This window comes from Typopeltis vanoorti, chromosome 24 (genome assembly GCF_054136105.1).
Source record: "Typopeltis vanoorti isolate ZY-2024b chromosome 24, IOZ_Tvanoo_1.0, whole genome shotgun sequence".
In the NCBI taxonomy this organism is placed as follows: domain Eukaryota; kingdom Metazoa; phylum Arthropoda; class Arachnida; order Uropygi; family Thelyphonidae; genus Typopeltis; species Typopeltis vanoorti.
In genome coordinates, this window is record NC_143572.1 from 83,385,001 (window position 1) to 83,404,998 (window position 19,998).

Below are 19,998 nucleotides of genomic sequence, written 5' to 3' on the forward strand. Positions count from 1 at the left end.
TGAATATTCCTTTTTCTTTCACTTTGAATCTTATTGAGATGATTCTAGAAGAAACTGGACTTACATCAACTTATGTCAACTTTTCACTCACCTGTCCAGTGGATCTTTGCAACTCCCACTATTTCCCATTTGAACAGTTCGAATTCACTCTCTATCAGTTTTAATTTGCCAGGTTTATACAATGTTCTGATGTTCATAGTTGAAATATTATATATGCTGTTTGCATTCCACATAGCTGTCTTCTCTCCTACTCTATATGTGGACTTAAGTTAGGTGTCAGCTCTCCCACACACAGTAGCATTATTTCTGCTTCTATTTGCTGGCTGATTCATCTTAAAATATTTTAAGCAATTAATGCAGCCAACCAGCTATTCCTCTGCTGCATACCTGTTGGTCTGTGGGACCAACAGGTATGAAGAAAATTATAGAAGGATAGAAAATTTTAAAGGGATAAATTTATTATATACCTCATTAAAAGTACTAACAAGAATTGTAAATAATAAAATAAAATAATCTACTAGATGAAGAACAAGGATTTGAGAAGAGAGATCATATACAGATGCAATATATATAATTAGACAATTGATAAGGAAAACAACAGAATAAAATAGGAAATTATTTATAGGCTTTATAGACCTGGAAAAAGCATTTGACAGAATATTAATGCAAGATGTAATGGAAATATATATTACTATTATTACGGGCAACTCCAGGGAGTCATTAAACTCATCGAGGGAGGCCCCAAATCATATTCATCACAACTATTTGACACTCATACAGTATCTATCATACCTCGCCTTAAACTCATTCACTGTCACAGCATCCACCACAGACTCAGGGAGCGCATTCCACTCATTCACTACTCTAAAGGTAAAGAACCCAGCTCTAACACCTTTACTAACCACACTTTTGCCCAGTTTCCATGGATGTCCCCTAGTCCTCCCACAACCAGCCCTGTTCTCAAAAATATCTTCTGAATTAATTTTATAGAAACCCTTTAGTAATTTGAATGTCTCAATCATATCTCCCCTTCTCCGCCTATCAACCAATTTTTGCAACTCACAAATCCTCAACCTGTTCTCATACGGTTCATTCCACAGACCTGCTATCATCTTGGTCACTCACCTCTGGATCCTCTCCACCTCCTCCCCATCAAGAAGAAACCTAGGTGACCAAATCTGAGCACAGTAGTCTAGATGGGGTCTTATCAAGGCTCGATACAGAGGAACAATAACCTGCTTGTCAACGTATTCTTCAGCAACCAAGTGATTTGATGAGCTTTTTTGGTCACTTTTGCAATGTGTCCCCTAAATTTCAATTCCTTATCTACCAACACTCCTAAATCTCGTGCCTCATCAATTTCCTGGAGCACGGTTCCACCAATGCAGTAAACTGCCACCAATCTTTTCACCCCAAAATGCATAACCTTACATTTTGCCACATTAAACTGACATCCATTCTCCTTAGCCCAGACCTCCAATCTATCTAAATCATCCTGCAAAATTTTGACGTCATCTGCATTCACTATTGCCCTACCCAACTTCGCATCATCCACAAACAAATGAACTGTTCCTCTCAGATCATTTCCTATATCATTTATGAACAAATTAAACAGCAGTGGTCCAAGAACAGATCCTTGTGGCACACCACTAGTCACAGGCCGTCTTGTGGACTCTACTCCTGAGTAAACCACTCTCTGATATCTCTCCGTCAACCACCCTCCTATCCATCTCACCAACCCTATGTCCATTCCCATATGCTGCAATTTACTGATTAGAATTCCATGTGGAATCCTGTCAAAGGCCATGGCAAGGTCCAGTAGAATCACCGTAAACCCATTACCCTTATCCAGTTCAGCCATCACTGTGTTATAATACGTGAGCAAGTTACTGAGGCTTGACCTACCCTTCACAAAACCATGCTGTCCCCGATACAGTATCCCATTTTCTTCTATCCAATCTTGTATTTTCCTCTTGACTATTTTCTCTAAGACCTTGAGAATGATTCCTGATATGCTAATCGGTCGGTAATTTACAACAGCAGTCTTGGAACCACCTTTATGCAGTGGAACTATTTTCCCCTCTTTCCACCCGCTCGGGACTAACCCAGACCCGAGACTCAAATTAAACAAAATGGTCAAGGGTACTGACAATTCTTTAGCTGCTTCTCGTACAACACGAGCTGGTATACCATCCAATCCCACAGATGTATTGACATTGAGGTTATGCAATAGACTACTCACCTCCACTTCATTAACCACAATTCCCGTATAATCTACTGGTTTATTCGTTTCTGCAATGTCACCACCTGGATGATATACTTTTGCAAAGTGCTCACTCAGTAACTCAACTATCTCAACTGATTCAGTTACCTCCCTACCATCGGCATTCTTTAAAATCAATCTGCCATGTACATTTTTCCTTTTACTTGCTACATATCTAAAAAACTGTTTAGGATTCTCTTTAGCCTGCATGGCCAATGTTCTTTCGTAATCTTTTTTGCTTTTCTTACCACACTCGTTACCCTTCTGGCCTGCGCTTTATACCATTCATGTGCCTGCCAGTCACCTTTCTCCTTAAATTCCTTCCATAGTTGTTTCTTTTTTTGCAGCTCAAGCTTAATGGTGTTATTCATCCATTTAATCCCTACTTGATTTATTATTCGGACTCTAGGTATACAGTCAGTCATTGCTTCATGCAAGCACTTCTTAACTACCTCCCATGCACTATCAACTTCTAGTCCTTGCAGTTGTACATGCCATGGCACTGAACAAATCAAACTCCTAAGCTTGTCATACTTTCCAGCCTGATAATTCCACATGTACCCTGTCTTAATTGAAAATTCTGCACCTTTAGCCACCTCCCAAGTTAAGACCCTATGATCACTCTCACCGATTGGTGGCAATGTGGTCATATTTGTTACAGCCAAATCCTCAGATGTAATTACTAGGTCAAGCACACGCTGACCCCTAATATTTTCCATTACATGCTGTTGCAGATAGTTATCCTTTAATAACCGCATAAAATCCAGTTCCTTCCTCCCGTGTGTCCTCTCCTCACTCCAATCAATGCGACCATAGTTGAAATCTCCCATAATAATCACCTTCCTTCCACTCATTTCTTCTATTTGCTTGTGCATACTATCACCACCATCTTTTCCATCATCTGGTCTATATATAATATGAAGATATCAAAAACTAAAACAAAATGTAGGACAATATCAGAAGAACCACAAAAGGTATAAACTAGAATTGGAAGGTACCGTTATAGAACAAATAACACAATACAACTATTTAGGTATATAACTGAACTGGCAAGGAAGGCCACATCTAGAAGTTAGAGAAAAATTTAAAAAGCTGAGAATATTAGGATGCTTCAATGAAACAGTATGAAAAAAATAAGATACCCACCATAGAATTCGTTGGAAGAAAACTAAAATAATACACTGCAGCAAGTTCAAGTACAAAAGATTACTCAAGGAATCATCAGCAGCTCTAAAAAACGTTCCAAACCTTAACAAATTTGGGTGCATGAAACTACTCCAAATTTGTGAGACTTACAATATTAGAACTTCAGCTCAATGGCCAGGACAACCCAATTAGCCCCCCAGAGGGTGCCATCAGGACTTTAGTAACAATATTAGTTTCTTGCCTTCCTCATTTGCTTTTTTTGAGGGGCAAGTCATTCTGATTGATTGGGCTTCATTGATCTTTGTTCAAGTAGTGCTTTAATATGTTTATCTGAAATTAATTTGGAATATATATGTGCTTATTCTTTGGAAAAATAATGAAGGCTCAAGCGATCGTGCTTCGAAGGTAAACCACAACCACCAGCGGGATTACGTGGAGGAGTACGTCGTACATCATTTCAGGTAAGCAAGTTTGGTTCTTAGTACACATGGAAAATTTAAGTCCTGATGACTTCATCTAGTCCTTAGATAGGAAGATGGCGCTAGATCTCCTCAAAAAGCTACTGAAGAAATTTGAAGTTGAGTGGTAGAGGGTACCTAAACCTCTATTCAGCTGTGGAAGACACCACAGAAGGGGATGATACAACACCAGGGGAGGAAGGAAAGATCGACACAATAATCTCTGCTTCCACACCAACAGACCATACTACAGAAACCCATGCACATAAAAAGTGCAAGACAGTGGAGACACAGGCAAACGAGGGAATGGAAGAAGACTACCCCAACACTGACCCCCCACCCCCAACAACGAAAAAGTCCCGCCAATCGTCCTACGGGAAAAAGGAAGATGGACGGCCCTCAGGCCGACTATGCAACAACAAAAAATAGCCTATACATAGTCAAAGAATGTGGACGATGGAGTAAAAATCCAGCCTGCCACAGTGAGGGACTACAGACACCTAAAAAAACCATGGACGACTTAGGCATTAAGTACCATACTTTCTCGCTTAAGTCGGAGAAAAACCTGAAAGTGGTGCTAAGAGGAGTAGCAGAAAATATCTAAACAGACGAAATAGCTGAAGACCTCTGCCTCCACGATCTCCCACCTGTCAAGGTCAGCCGAATGCTGCGGGCTGACAAGAGTCCAATGCCCTTAGTTCTTGTGGAGATACACAACACACAAAAATATATATACATGACAACAATCTGCAGCCTTAAAATCACACCTGAACCAGTGAGGAAAAGAGCCTCGTCATGGCAAGTGCCACAGATGCCAAAAATACAGCCATGCTCTGAAGCTCTGTAGAGCAGACTACAAATGCCTCAAATGTGGGCAAAACCATCCCACAGTCACCTGCTCAAAACCAAGGACCTCACCAGCCAAATGCGCGAACTGCGGGGCCCCACCCAGCAAACTATAGAGGTTGCAGCCACTATCCCAGAAACAAAAACGGACAACAAAAGGACCACAGGCACCAGAGAAGATGGCTCCCCAGTTGCCTGACACCCACCAAAAGACAACAAAACACCTGCCTCTGCAAACAGAAAACACCAAAACCCCAGAAAGCCACCGACGCAGGACATATGCTGAAGTAGCCCGCCCATCATGAGAAATCCCACAGGACCAACTTCATCCAAACATGACAGCAATCATCACATCCTCACTGGCAAACATGCTACAATATTTCAGTAAGTGAAACCCTTCACCAAACTCCACAAAGAGATTCCTACAAGAAACTCGGACCATATTATCTGCAATCGTTAATGAACAAAACTAGACTCCTCCCAGATTCACTACAGATAGTCACTTGGAATGCAAACGGCCTAAAAAACAAGACACTGAAACTTCAAGAATTCACTCACAGACACAACTCTGACATCATCCTAATCAACGAAACTCACTTAAGACCTGCAGACAAAGTCAAACTGAAAGGCTACACACTGCACAAAAATGAATGACTGGACTACAGGGGTGGCAGCACAGCCATATTCATCAAAAACTACATCAGGCACAATGGAATATCCAACCCTCCAACCACCAACCTAGAACTCACTGGCATCAAAGTCCACACCAACCCAACTGGAAGACTCAAAATCTATGCTGCATACAACTCCCCTGCAAAGACACTGCTATTTTCCGACTTAGATGATGTCCTCGGTGTAAATGAATCCATCATCATCGCCAGAGATCTAAACTCAAAACATCCCTCCTGGAACAGTAGAACCACAAATAAAAATGGCCGTATCCTCTTCAGCAGCTACACGGGACTAAATAACACCGTCATAACAGGACCCACCGAACCAACTCACCACAGCCCAACTGGCACAGCTTACATCCTACACAACATTAGATACTAGTACAGCCTCCAAGCACTGAACGAATTATCATCAGTTCACAACCCAATTCTACTTCACCTAGGAAACACAGACCAACCACCTCCCTCTCAATCGTCCATAGTCTGGGGATAACTTAGGAAAGTGCTACCAGAACGTATTGGCCCAGTTCCCTGCATTAAATCGAAGGATGAAATAGACAGAGCAATAAAAAACCTCACCAACCAAATTAAGAAAGCCATAACAGCAGCTACAGTAACCATGACCACCCACAAACAACATCGCCTGCCAAAAGAAATCATGAACTTGATAAGGGGAAAAAACAAAGGAAAAGATACCACAACACAAGTGCTCCCCAAGATAAGACAATCCTCAACAAACTTAACAAATTGGTCCGAGAAGCTCTCCAAAACCACAGGAATCTACAATTGGAATCCAAGCTCCAATCCATCTCCACAGCTGATCATTCATCTGGAAATTCCAAAATAGCCTCAGGAACAACGGCAAATCCCTTCCCCCCTTCAAGCAGAACAACACCTAGTGCACTCAGATGCTGACAAAGCAGAAGCCATAGCAAAAAACCTAGAAAAACAATGCAGCCCTGCATACCAGAACCTAAACATCAGTCACATTTACAAGATCCGTCATAAGGTCAGACTTGCAATAAATCGTCCAGACAACAATCCAAGCCCATCATGCCTACCTCACCCACAGAAATAACCAGCATCATCAACCACCTCAAGAACAAAAAAGCCCCAGGACATGACAGCATCACAAACAAAGTCATCAAGGCACTACCACGCAAAGCCATAGTACATCTGGTAAACATCATCAACTCCATCCTAAAATGGCAGCACTTTCCCTAGTCATGGAAAATAACCGACATCATCTCAATACACAAGCCAGGCAAAGACCCACACCTACCAGAAAATTACCACCCCATCAGCCTGCTATCCAATCTAGGCAAAATAGCAGAGAAAATTATCCTCAGACTCCAAGACCATGTCAACAAATTAAACATTATTCAACAAGAACAATTTGGCTTCCATCAAAACGATAGCACCACCCAACAGATCCACAGGCTGGTAGAACACATTACCACAGGATTCAATTGGAATCAGCACACTGGAGCCATCTTCCTAGACATCTCAAAGGCCGTCGACAAGATCTGGCACCAGGGTCTGCTTTACAAACTTATCTCAAACATCCCACCGAACATGATATGTCTCATCAAGTCATACCTCACAAACAGAAAGATGCAAGTCAAAATAAGTGATACAGTCTCAACCCAATGACAAATCCTTGCCAGTGTTCCTCAAGGATCACTGCTGGCCCTGATTCTGTTCAACATCTACATGGCAGATATCCCTCAAAATCCTCTCACATCCACCATTGCTCTCTATGCAGATGACGGCAATACTAGACAGATCCCGCCAACCTCACCTCATAACCAAAGAACTACAAGACGCCATCCAAAATCTAGAAAAATGGTTTGCAGACTGGCGACTACAAGTAAATCCCCAGAAAAGTACAAGTATACTCTTCACAAGAAGACGAGCATCCCCCAAAGGAGATGTCACCCTGTTCAACACAAATATTCCCTGGAAAACGGAAACTAAATACCATGGAATACTCCTCGACAAAAGATTATGCTTCAACAGCCACATCAAGAGCACATGCACCAAAACATCAAAAGTCATCGCCCAGCTGTACCCCTTGATCAATAGACAGCAAACTAAACACAAGAAACAAAATTCTACTCTACAAGACAGTGATCCTGCCCACAATTACTTTTGCCTCCCCAGCCTGGAGCCATACTTCCAAGACAAATATCCTCAAGCTAAAGACTACAAAACAAGTGCCTATGGATGATCCTGGATGCCCCATGGTTCATCAGGAACAACCAGATCCACCGGGACAAATATCCCCCACATCTCCTCGCTACTACGCTCCCTCGGAGAAAAATACTTCAAGACTGTGTACAACAGTTGAAACCAATTAATCCAGCAAACCAGAAACTATGATAGCAAGGACCACTGGAAACACAAAGAGACCTAAAGTCATCCTAACACCCAACAATGACACTGAACCATCTCTGACCCCCTCAGGGCGAGCTAAAATAGCTCACAAACTTCTCCCATCACTGCTTCCGAAACAGACAACAGGGAATACAAAAAGCATAAAGCTTCACCCTCTGCGCCATAAATGTCCTGCGTCATTTGCTTTTGTTAGTGCCTGCATGCACATGCCATATTTTTATGTTCCTGAAGATGCTGAAATATTGAAGTTATTCATTAAAGTTGCATTTAATTAATATTCTTTATATGCGTTAATTCCGTAAGCTAATTACCAGTTATGTATGACCAATGTATAAGCCTTGCTACTAGAAGTAATAGAAATATTGCATTATATATTTCTATATTTAATATAAAAATATTAAATATAGAAACATATAATTAAAGAAATATATGATTACAATAGTTGTATAATAAAAACACAAGGAAAAACAACTAAAGAGATAAATTAATGAAGCCATTTGACAAGGAAACTGCATAAGTCCAACAGTATACAATATAATAATGGATGGAATAATACAAAACGTTAATAAAATACAGGAGTGAAAATAAAAAATAGAATAATAAGAACTATATGTTATGCAGACGATGTAATATTAATTGCAGGAAATGAAACCCAGTTACAAATATTACTACATGCATTTAATAAAGCAGCAAAATCATATAATATGAAGATATCAAACATTAAAACAAAATGTAGGACAATATCAGAAGAACCAAAAAAGGTATAAACTAGAATTGGAAGGTACTATTATAGAACAAATAACACAATATAACTATTTATGTATACAGCTGAACTGGGAAGGAAGGCCACTTCTAGAAGTCAGAGAACAAGTTGAAAAAGCTGCAAGAATATCAGGATGCTTCAATGAAACAATATGAAAAAATAAACATCTTAAGTTGATCGGAAAAAAAAACAGAATTTATAAAGCAGTAATCAGGCCTGTTACGACATATAATGCAGAAACAAGACCAGGAACTACGAAAACAAGACAAATGTTAAACATAGGTGAAACGAATATATTAATAAAAACAGCAAACAAAACTAGACTAGATAAAATAAAAAATACCGATATAAGAAAACAATGTGAAATACGAGCAATAAACAACTGGCTTTCAAACCCGAAGAATAAAATGCATTGAACATGTGCAGAGAAGTGAAGAAAGAATAATAAAACGAGTCTACAGTTGAAAACCAAAGAATAACAGAAAATCCTAGAAAAAGATTAAAACATATCATAAAAGAATATGAAATCTTGGTCGCAACAGATATAATACCTAATACGTGACGAAAAAGAAGTAATGACGTAAGGAATAAACCTAAGTCACTCACGAGTCTTGGCGATGCGAGTGTGTTTTTCGTAGTTTTCTTCAATTACACCCGATTTTTTTATTTTTAACTATAACCCTTCCACTCTTCCAACAATGCTAAAATGAAGCAACAGTGCAAAACTAGAAAATGAGCAAAAGAAACAAAGAAAACCGTAGAGAAAAAATACGAAATTATCACCAGCCATCAAGCGGGTAGCACTGTGAAAGCTCTTTCTGAGAAAATTCTCTGCCGCTTCTAGTTGCACCATTATAAAGGATAAAGAAAAATATTTGAAAGAGTAAAATATGCGAAATCTATGCAGTCTACATGGTCGCATAATAAAGAAACAGGTGGTATAATTCCTCATAGGGAAAAACTGTTAACTCCTTGATTCGGCACTAGAGTATCGAGTCGTTATCCTCCTCCTCTGGCAGAAATGTGCATCATCTAGTCCTTGAATGTAAGGCTCTAATGTGAAACTTCCATTTTGCCACCTCCTACCGGTTACGTCACATCGGATGGCCAACGGAGACGAGATACCCTCTCACGCAGTTATGCGTCCGCTGCGATATCAAGTAGACTTCCATGTTAATGAAGTGACCCTTTCGAAGGAAAGAGTCCGATTTTAGAAATGGAATAATTCAAAATGTGCTAATGAGTCCTAATTTTCTTTGGTTTCCCTACCATAACTAAAAGTTAGTTAAGTGCATGATATGCAAATTTTGAAATTTAATACGATTCTGTATCTGTAGTGGTGTCGGGGCTGAGTGACATATTTGCCTGCGACCGCTGTTCAGCAGTGGATTGCATACCGCTTCGGGCAAGGATTAAATGCTGTAAGCTTGGTTGCTCTCTAAATTTTCGTGTAATACATTAGCAGGTTAGCTTTATGCCTTCTGATAATTTTTGTACTTACTTTAACTCAGTTTTGCGCATTAAAAATGATAGTTTTTGTTACAATTAGAGTTTACGCACCTTATAATAGTCTTGTTACCATCGTCTATTTCCTCGCATACTTTGTGGCATATCGCCATTTCCTAAGATTAGCACTTGCTATGTACGTACGTCAGAAGGTTATGGCTGTACTCGGGTTTGAAAAACTTTTTCATACAATGTTAGAATACCATAAGGGGCACACAATTATCAGTTATATCACCATGTAGGACTTTTGATAAGGTACATGACACACTAAAATTTACTTACTAATTCGCAGTTAACCACCTTAGAAATACATAAATTGGGAGGCTATCTTACAGCTACTTACTGATATTTCGCCACCTAGCGTTCGAATCAGGGTGTCCACTCAGCAAAAATATTTAGTACCAACTTATGTAGGAAAAAGGTACTAGATCTCAAAAAAAGTACTAAATTTTTATTTGCTTTCGATTCATTCGCTCTATTTAGGGCATTTACGGTATTACTACCCTATTATCATAGATGAACTCAATGCAAAACCGCTAAATTGGCCGACATGGCCGACAAATATAAAAAAAAAAAAAAGAAGTCAAAACTCACTTCACTGTAGTCATCTATGAGTCCAAGAGCTGCGGTTGTCAATCATCATAACAGAAGTCCCAAATGCACTTAACATGTGTATTAATTTACCATATAATATTAGTCTCATTTCAGTGTTTAAAATAATGTAACATTAAATTTTCAGTCATTTAATATGCTATTTACACACACACGCACGCACACACACATATATATGGGGTTTCCACTCACTAGAAAAACACTGGAAGTTTTTATATATTATTTTAAACATTTGCTAAATTAATTAACTCTTCAGAAATAGTAAAATCGGTATCTGATAAATGTTTCAATTTTCTTTTGCCAAAAGGAATCCGTTCATCAAGGGGAGGGGGGAGTCTGAGTTGATTTCTTATTTTATTCTTATTTATTGTAACTGCTGAAAATATTCTTTCAGTTGCAGCTGATGAATGAGAGAGGCATACCTTATACTACTACTTATGCATTTAAAACCTACCTTCTTTATCTTCCTGACCATGCTAATATATTCCGATATGTTTTAAATACCTGTTGAATATATCCCATGCACTTCTAATATGCTGTACAACAGGTGTTCTCCTGCGATGAGTTTTCGGTCTCCTTGGAGGTGTCACGAATAATAATAATAATAATTATACTATTGAAAGGACTCTGTAGTAAATAACATTTATCTATTTACTTTATTCCTTCAATAATATTATGAGGAATTCTGTGTATGTAACTTTTATGTGCTTTATATAAACTGTAACATATATTTTATTATTATTATTTGTAAATGAAATGAAAGAGAAAATTAAGTAACTATAATATTTTTATTATTATTTTTCATTACTCAGTGTAAAGGTTAACCTTGTGTAATGCTAATACTTATGTTTACGGTCTGTTTTGATCGTTGCTATGGAGATGGCAATAAAATAGAACGAGCGAGCGTAGGGCGTGAGCTTCGATAATTGGGAGAAGAGAAATTGAGTTGGACGGAGTGAACAAGTTTTAGGTGGGAAGAAGGAGGGCATATAAGCGAGAGGTAAAAGTAAAAAAGTACACTGAAGGGCAGGGAATTCAAGGGAGTACCATTCAGAAGTGTACGGAGATGAGGAGAAAACTTATAGACAGCTGAAAGTAAGTCAACGGTGGCAGTAATAGGAATTTAGTGCCATAATGAGATAACTAAAAGACCGCAAGATTAATAGCAGATTCAGAATAAATCCACTAAGTTTTAGAATCACTACGTATTCCTTTATCGCTTTAAAGAAGGATTGTACAAAGCTCAATTTATTATACAGTAGTAAACATGGAATAATTATTCTGCCCTATAGTAAGCCCGTCAAGAATTGTGTAGCGCGATAAAAAATAATTCAGTTATCTCCTTGAAGAATTCTTTTGAATAGTGTTCCATTGGAGTAATAATTGAATATAAGTTTGAAATGTGCTCACATTGAATTTGATGTGCTAAGGATTAATCCCGGTAAGAACAGTCCTATTTTATTTTTATTTCAGTGTGAAGGTTTAAGTGATAGTTCCATCTCGAATATCCTAACATTTACTGTGGTGTTTCACTGAATTTAGCCGAAGTTAGAAGTTGAAAATGATTTCCCTTGATGCAATAACTGCCGCGATTAATAATGTTATAAGTGCTTGCTAAGTGTTAAATATAGAGTGTAACTGAGTGATACCGGCAAATTTATTTAGCAATAAATACTGTAGTATTGGTCAGAGTGAACAATTTTTGTGATTGAGAGAACTGTGAATTTTGTATCTGAAGATTTGAAGTCTAATTTAATATGAATGTTTTGACCTGAAGAACTACGTTAATTGTATTATCTTATTTTCAGAGTTAAATTTATGTATTTGTCATATAACCTTATATTAAATGTTTTGTTTTGTTGATTTCAATATTGTGTGTGCCTGATTCTTTTTCATTGCACCGTTCATAAAGTTTGAACGTTGCGGGAGCCCTAAGTGAAAAATATTAAATTCGCCTGTATGAATAAGGAGACTACTAAGTTAATTGAAGATTGATTCTACTTTACATAGACTAATCTAAATATAGGGTGGCACAGTATAAATATAAATTTCCCTACATTTTGATTAGTAATCAATCAGCAATTAATGAATTTTATGTAGAACAGCATTACAACAAGATGGCAAACCATGGAGCCAAGAAGGACGTTCCAACACTGGTGTCCCTTAAACACACACACACACACACACACACACACACACACACACACACACACACACACACACTAGACATAAAAAATCACTAACGTATCCATGTTGATAGTCTAATATATACCCTATGATTATTATTATGAAAAAAAAACTATTCAGTATTAGAATTATGCTTACCAAAAACATAAGACCAGTGATTATTGAAATTACAAATATCAATTGTTATGTTTAAGTTAAAAATTCACTTACATTTCTTTCCAGAATTAGAACATCTTGGTACTATCTAGGTTTTCTGAATAGTCCAAATTGTTGATTTTTAACATATATTCACACCACAGAACACAAACACAACTCTGAAATCCATTTGACTTTTTCATTATAGGTTTTACTTTTAAAATTCAGTTAACTACATATTATAACCAGAATAACTGAGTAAATAAATAAATAAATTGTATGTAAATTATTTTCCCACTCTGTTAATTTTCAATAACCTTGTTTGTAGATAACTGAGTGACTCATTTCCGGTCAGTCAGTCATCATTCTTTTCATAGCTGTATAGCGGTTTCTTCAAAGGTAAAATTTTTCTCAGGGTTGTGTATTAGTCAAGCTTTCTGATGTGACTAATGTTTACACTAGTGTTAGGTAGCAAAGGTTGCTTTGACCTCATGTGGTGCTGAGAACTATGTTGTTCACATCACTTCCTTTCCTATACGTATCGCGGTTTCTTCAAAGGTAAATTTCCCCAGGATTATGTATTACTCAAGCTTACTGTTGTGACTAATTGTTTTCGAGCTGATAGAGGAATTGATTATTACAGTACTGATGCGTAGCAAAGGTTCGTAATTTGATCTTGTGTTATCATTGAGAATTAAGTTATTCATTGTCACATTTTGTCGTTATTGGTTTTCCATTGGTTCTAATTTTTTTATAAATAGACTAATGGGCTCGCTCGTTCCATTTGAGTTTCTAGTACTGGGTAATATTTGTATGCATTCAAAAGATTGTAGTTTCAAAATGAGTTTTTCTGGAGAAAAGGTAGGTTAATTTTGTCATTTTTATAGCAATGTCATTTGAATTTTACTGACTACATTAGCGAATTTTGTCTATAAAGTTGTAAGTATATATATATATATATATATATATATATATTTTTTTTTTTATTGGGAAAAGATGAGTGTGGTTATTTAGTAATATTGTGTTAGTGAAACCATCACATAGGTCGAATTTGCTATTACTCAACATTATGATGAGTAACATATAGTTTTATTTTTTGGTTGTTAGGATTTTTGTGAAAAAGTTTGAGGGCTGATGTTTAGTAAAAGTGTGTTAGTGAAAGTCTCGTGTAGTGTTGAATTTGCAAAAATCACTTTAGGATGACATTGAGTTTTTTATTTCTAAATGATATTTCTGAAATCTAGAAAGTAATTTTTTTTAATAGTGTTCATCTATTATTCGTTTTGTTGATGGTAATGGGAATATATTCATTCATCAACCCATTTTTGTAGAGGTTGATTTGATAGGAGAAAATGGTTGCGAATATGAACAAAGCACAGGATATGGTATTAATTCTCATGTAACAATCACTGGTGTGGCTGGAGGAAGTCACGACCCTCCCCAAAATTTATATAATTCATATTCAGTTACTGGATGTGAAACTAAACTCTCTACTTCTACTACTATTGAACCCTCACTCTACAGGGACTTTTATACCGTTTCGGTGGCCCGATCACGTAATTCTATCAAGTATCAAACTTGATAATTGGAGTATCAAGTTCGATTTCGTGATCTGGAACTCTTTTCAAAAGAGTGTTTTTTTGAAATATTTCGAGATATGCTTAATGAGATCATTCAGCATTTACCGAGTTCAGGAACTTTTTCTCACGTTCGGTTGGGTGTTAGTGCATCCAGTTTAGAAAGCAACATTAACTTACCATTCATGTTGCTTTCTGAACTAACTATCCGAAGGATAGTTGATGCTTTTTATGCTGTCACCAAATCGAAATGTGAGTTTCTTTTGGCAAATGATCTGATTATCGATGTCATACTTATCAATATCAGTAACAATGGTGGTGGCAGAACCAATGTTAAAAGAAGAACGCTGCTTAGCCTGGATGAATTTGTGAAAATAAAAAAGCTGTTGTGGAAATTAACAACAAAGACAATCTTTGCATGCCCTGAGCACTTGTTCTGGGTGTTTCTGCACAAACTGATGATGCCCAAACATACAGACAAGTGCGGTTAGATTGTAAAAAGTTACAAACAAAGATGGCTTTAACTCTCCACAAAATTGCAGGGATTTCGCTCATTTCTTGTGGTATTCCAGAAGCAGATCTCTTTCAAAAGCATTTGACTCCAGAATATCAAATCATAATTTTTTCGGCAGATGCTAATTTTTCTGTGGTGAGTCCAAATGCAAGTAAACAGATATGTCTTTTATATTGCAAATAGCATTATGATTTTGTGTGTAGTGTGCCAGCTCTGTTTGGGCATGTCTATTATTGCCCCAGCTGTTTGAAAACATTCGAAGAATCAATCCAAATTCAAATGCATAGATGCCAAAATGTATGCATCTGCTGTCGCACAAACGCCTGTCATAGTGTCTGGGACCTTCTTATGTGCAAGTCATGCAATAGATTTTTCTACGGCAATGAATGTCTGAATTTGCACATACAAAATAATATTTGTTCAAAACTCCATTATTGTGAACAGTGTTTGGCTACTTTCTCTACAGATAAAAGCCACGTCTGTCCACCTGAAAATTTCCGCACTCACTGTAAATTAGTTCACCCAAAACAAATATGCTTTGTGCAAAAATCGGAGGTCTCAAATAAGCAAATTTCTATGATTTTTTTTTACACAGAAACTATAGCTAAAAATCATCGTCATGTACCAGTATTATGTATAGCTGATTTCGGTAGTCACAAACTTGATTTCTGGAGTGAAAACTGTGTGGGCCAATTTCTAGATGAGTTATTTTCTATTAGGAATATCATGAAAAGAGATCGAGATGGTAGGATCCTTCTGACTGTCAAGCCAAAATACGAAAATATTCGTTTAATTGCACACAATTTTCGTGGTTTTGATGGGTATTTTATTTTGGAATATCTTTTTTCAAAATATTTCCAACCCTGTGTAGTGTTTGATGGACTGAAGATACTTGCTATCTATTATGACCCTTTAAACATCATATTTCATGATAGTTTTTCCTATATTAGTGTCGCTCTTAGGAAACTCACGGCCATGTTCGATCTCCCAGAAGTTCGTAAAGGTTTCTTTCCTCATAAGTTTCACACATCCGATTCTCTGGATTATCGCGAAGTCATCCCCGAAAAATCATATTTCCAGCCGGAATTTATGAATAAAGAAACTCGTACAGAGTTTGAGACTTGGTATGAAAATTGGCTAGACACTGAATACTGTCTGAAAGCGGAACGTTTAGCTTATACGAAAGATGACGTGCGTCTTTTGCGTGACAGTTGCAACACTTTTCGCAATCTCTTCATACAGCTCACCCAGATTGATCCCTTTCTCCATGACATTACAATTGCAGGAGTATGTTTGGGAGTATTTCTCCAAAACTTTTTGAAACTTAACATATTGAGCCATACTTCCTGCTCGGGGTTCCATAGGGGCAAACGTGCAAAGTCGAAAGGCTTTGGCTTGGCTCAAATGGCAAGTACAACAGAACAACATAACCATACAACATGCACGTTCTGTCCAGGGAGAAGTCCATATCGGACTATTTTGTTGATGGGAAATGTGGAAGTTAATTTTTGAATATTATGGTTGCTCCTTCCATGGTTGTCAAATTTGCTATAGAGCAAATACTTATCAACCATACAGAAATACAAACATGATTACCCTTTTTGAGCAAACAAAGGATCTTGAAAACTATTTTCGTAGCCAAGGATTCGACGTTATCTCAATTTGGGAATGTCAGTTTAATGCAGAAATTTCTGAAAACACAGCCTTGAAAACCTTTATTGCTGCTCTTAATATTCCAGATCCCATATTACCTCATAGTGCTCTGCATGGTGGCAGAACCGACTGCTACAAAATGTATCACAAAATTCAATCAGAAGGGGAAGTTATTCGCTATTTGGACTTCAATAGCCTTTATCCATGGGTAATGAAATACCAGGTATTTCCTATGGGGGCATCCCGAAGTTATTATCGATAATTTTGACTATTCTCCTGGGATATACTTTGGTATATCCCAGGAGAATATACCAAAAAGTGGAAGCACCTACCAATCTCTTTTTACCGGTTTTGCCCATCACAGTTAACGAAAAATTAATCTTACCCCTGTGTGGAAAATGTGCTTCCGAAATGGCCCCATTTTGCTCTCATATGGACCGATCATTTACAGGTTATTGGTGCACTCCAGAATTAGATTTAGCACATGCTCATGGTTATAAAGTTATAGAATTTTACGAGGTGTGGCGTTTTTCTCAAAAACTTGAAGGGGAAGAAAACTTCTTTGCTCACAACATTGATACCTTTCTGAAGCTGAAACAGGAAGCATCTGGATGGCCTGACGGTTAAAACCGACAGTCTTATCTGGACGAGTTTTTTGCTAAGGGAAGGTGTTACATTAAATAGTGAGCACATTAGTAAAAACCCTGGTAAACGTTCACTTGCTAAGCTTTGTTGGAATTCTCTGTGGTGAAGGCTTGGCATGAGAATGTTAAGAACTCAGACCCCAGTGATTTCCTCTTATGAAGACCTCATAGATGTTTTTTTAGATAATAGCAAAGTTATCCAAGATGCCAGGTTAGTTTCAGAAGAGCAGATGATGGTTGCTTACTCTCCCATTGAAGGCACTGAGCCTGAAAATAGGAAAGGGAATGCTGTCATCTCCTCATTTGTAGCTACCTACTGTAGGATAAGGTTATATAAGGTCATGGAACCTTTGCAAAGATGGCTTTTATGCACAGATACTGATTCTGTCATTTTCATTGAAAAACTAGGCGATTACTCACCATCCACTGGTGTCACTACCTTGGGGAGCTAGGAGACAAACTCGACAGTAACTTTATTGTTGAGTTTGTTACCACAGGCCCCAAATCTTATTCCTACAGAACGCGGGGGGGAATAAGATTGTGACCAAATGCAAAGGCATTACTTTAAATTCTCGCCCGGCCACTGAGATTAATCTGGAATCTATGATAGCAGCAGTAAGGGGTGAGCCACAAAACATTCAAATTCCTGTACCATTTTCTGTCCACAGAGAAAAATGGAGCTGTCAACTGAAAACGACCTCCGTAACAAAAAGATTTGGATACACTTTTGCGAAGCGCATAGTGTCAACAGACACGTACTTTTCCCTATGGTTATTTTAAAGGATAATTCCTTACACTCACATACCCCATAAGCAAAAGATGCCATCTATGGGACAGAAAACAACAACAACAACAACATTCTACCTGGTAGGTAAAAATCCATGGTTGTTTCCGAACACAATAATTTGCAGTGTCGCCCTTCTCTTGTACAGTTTTCACATCAATGTTATTGTTACTATTATTCCACAATAGATTTTTTTTTCTTAGAATTAAAAAAGAAAAATTCGTCATGGCATGATTCATGGTGACTGTGATAAAAAAAAGTTGACAAGGAGATTTTTTTGATATTAAAACAAGTATCTGTTTGTTTTTACATGATCTCTGATTGGATAACAATAATCATAGTCTTATTATGTTATCATTTTCGATATGTTCATATATCCGTTTACATGCATAATTTCGGGAGCTACTCAGTCAGGAAAAACAACATTCGTGTTGTCTCTCATAGAGGTCAACTAATCAACTAATCAAACGGTGGTGGTTTGATTAGTAATCAACTAATCAAACCACCACCGGAACGAATCGTTTACTGTTACAGTGAAAATCAAAATAAATTTTAAAAATTTACCAATATAGAATTCGTGAATGGTTTGAAGTTACCTGAATTTGATTCTAATGTGAGAAATTTACTCATAATCGATGATTTGGTTCACCAGGCTAAGGACAGCACGGAAATAGCTGATGTATTCATAAAAGGTTCACATCACCGTAACCTTAGTGTCATTCTACTGACACAAAATTTATTCTGTAAAGGTACACATTTTCGTACAATTTCTCTCAATAGCCATTATGTTATTGCTTTTAAAAATCCCTGAGACTCTTTGCAGTTTTCCCATTTAGCTTCCCAAGTATTTCCAGGACAAACGAACGTGTTAGTTCAGATTTATAAAGATGCAACACGCGAACCCCACTCAAATTTAGTTTTAGACTTTAGACAGGAAACACCTGATATTTTACGCTTAAGGTCACAGATTTTGACAAGAGAAGAACCCAATACAGTATTTATCCCTGAATGGCTGATAGACTCAAACGCTATGAATATCTCATCAAGTACTTATCTCATTCCTCTCCCAAACAAGCAAATGATGCATTAAAACATTGCACCTCCAGCCAAATCACCACACTCTGTGAAATCTGCAAAAATGTTTTATGTGGAAATATTCCACTAAAACATAATCAGAAGTCATGCCTACGAAGGAAAAAAAAAATATAAGAGCACTAAGTAACAAATCGCTTCCCTTCATTACTAGAAGAAAACTGGTTTTACAGCACGGGGGAGCACTGTCCCATTATTAGGCAGTATCATGGTTCCTTTATTGAGTTCACTTATTAGAAAATGAATATGTTTAAAAAATGTACACTTCTCCATTCACCAGAGGAGCGTGAATTGTACGCACTCGATGATGAAATGAGTGCCATTTTAAAAATAAGAAATAAACATGCAGATGAAAAAGTAAAAGCATATTTAAATGTTCTGCAAAAGTATTTAGGGTTGAAAAACCAATTGGCTCACACAGAAGGAGAGCAAGAGGAACATAGACTACCACGTCCAGAACCTTTACTGAACAAACCAAATACCCAGAATCATTCCCATCAACCATCAACGTCACCCAGTCCCAGTGAAGAAAATGCTTCCACTCCACTCCCTCCCCGCAAGAGAGCTCGAAGAAGGAGTACCAAATTCATCTATCTCCCCGAAAGATGCGTGGGAATAAGAAACTGGTGTGGAAAAAATGGTAAGTGAAAAAAAACTTTTTTTTTTAATTATTTTTTTTTTTATTTTCAGTAAATGATCTGTAACAGCATTAGTTACTACAATATCATTTAACCACAAATCCTTAGAATA

The 19,998-nt window shown here is 37.5% G+C and overlaps 2 protein-coding genes across 3 annotated transcripts in view; both read right to left on the reverse strand.

Moving 5' to 3' along the window:
* LOC150093490 (uncharacterized) overlaps positions 1 to 10,315 on the reverse strand; it is a 47,774-nt gene extending 37,459 nt beyond the window's left edge. For both annotated transcript variants that reach the window (XM_090413473.1, XM_090413472.1), the window contains exon 1: positions 10,105 to 10,315. The gene's annotated coding sequence lies outside the window, so the exon portion shown is untranslated. The remainder of the gene's footprint in view (positions 1 to 10,104) is intronic.
* LOC150093491 (uncharacterized) overlaps positions 1 to 19,998 on the reverse strand; it is a 168,262-nt gene that overhangs the window by 30,492 nt on the left and 117,772 nt on the right. The gene's annotated exons all lie outside the window — the stretch shown is intronic.